This window comes from Trichechus manatus, unplaced genomic scaffold (assembly GCF_000243295.1).
Source record: "Trichechus manatus latirostris isolate Lorelei unplaced genomic scaffold, TriManLat1.0 scaffold00029, whole genome shotgun sequence".
NCBI classification, from domain to species: Eukaryota; Metazoa; Chordata; class Mammalia; order Sirenia; family Trichechidae; genus Trichechus; species Trichechus manatus.
Genome location: NW_004443965.1, coordinates 20,991,715 through 20,993,560, shown reverse-complemented (window position 1 = coordinate 20,993,560; position 1,846 = coordinate 20,991,715).

Genomic DNA, 1,846 nt, shown 5'->3' with positions numbered 1-1,846 from the left:
CCCGAAGGGATGAGACCAGTGGAGTATCTTAGATGGCCGCTCACAGGCTTTTAAGACCCCAGACACTACTCACCAAGGCAGAATGTAGAGCATTAACAATGATAGATTTTTATGGACTGAATTGTGTTCTCTCAAAATATGTGTTGAATTTCTGGCCCTTTAACCTGTGGATGTGATTCTGTTTGGAAATAGAGTTTTTCTTTTGTTATGTTAATGAGATAATACCAGTGTAGGATGGATCCTAAACCTAATCACTTTTGTGTTACAAAAAGACACAGAGACACACACAGAGGGAAGACAGATGCCAAGGAACACCAAGGATCTATAGCAGACACCAGAAACTAAAAAGAGACTCACAGAAGTAGTTGACATTGTTGAGATACTGATTTGGACTTCTAGCCTCTAGAACTGTGGAAAATAAATTTCTGTTCTTTAAAGCCATCCACTTGTGGTATTTCTGTTATGGCAGAAATATTAGGTAACTAAGACATAGGTGAAGTGTAGCAAATTGGAAAGCCTATGACTTTGGAGCAGGTATTAGTTTTCCACTGCTGTTGTAAAAATTACCATAAATTTAGTGGCCAAAACAACACAAATTTATAATCTTAGAGTTCTAGAGATCGGAAGTTTAAGATGGTTGGCAGGGCTGTGTTTCTACAGGAGACTCAAGGGGAAAATCCATTTCCTTGCCTTTTCCAGCTTCTATGGGCTACCAGCATTCCTTTGCTCATGGCCCCATATCACTCTGGCTTCTGCTTCTGTCATCCATCTCCTCTCTCTCTCTGACACTCCTGCCTTCCTCTTGTAAGGCCCCTTGTGATCACATTGGGTTTACTTGGGTAGTCCAGGAAAATCTTCGCATCTCAAAATCCTTAATTTAATCACACCTGCAAAGTCGTTTTTGCCATGTAAAGTAACATATTCACAGATTTCTGGGATTAGGATGTAGACATCTTTGGAAGGTCATTAATCTACCTACTGTAGAGCATATATCTACATTTCAGTCTGTGTTCTGCCACTTAATAATTTGAATTCGGACAAAGGAATTCACTTCTATGAGCATCATCTTCTAATCTGTAAAATGAGGAAATGAATACTCTTCATATTGGATGATGTCTTAGTCATCTAGTGCTGCTATAACAGAAATACCACAAGTGCATGGCTTTAACAAAGAGAAATTTACTCTCTCCCAGTCTAGGAGGCTAGAAGTCAGAATTCAGTGTCCAGCTCCAGGGGAACGCTTTCTCTCTGTGTCAGCTCTGGGAGAAGGTCCTTGTCATCAATCTTCCCGGTAGAGGAGCTTCTCAGCGCAGGGAACCCTGGGTCCAAAGGACACCCTATTCTCCTGGCTCTTGTTTCTTGGTGGTATGAGGTTCCCCTGTCTCTCTGCTCACTTCTCTTTTATATCTCAGAAGAAACTGACTCAAGATATAACCTAATCTTATAGATTGAGTCCTGCCTCATTAACATAACTGCCTCTAATCCAGCCTCATTAACATCATAAAACCAAACCATTGACTTTGAGTCAATTCCAACTCATAGCCACCCACTGGGACAGAGTAGAACTGCCCCATATGGTTTCCAAGGAGTAGCTGGTGGATCTGAACTGCTGACCTTTGGTTAGCAGCTGTAGGTTTTAACTACTGTGCCACCAGAGCCCCCATTAACATCATAGAGGTAGGATTTACAACACATTGGAAAAGCATATCAAATCACAAAATGGTGGACAACCACACAATACTGGGAATCATGGCCTAGCCAAGTTGACACCTATTTTTGGGTACACAATTCAATCCATGACAGATGGAGATGAGGATTAATAAATCATATAAAATGATACTTGGCA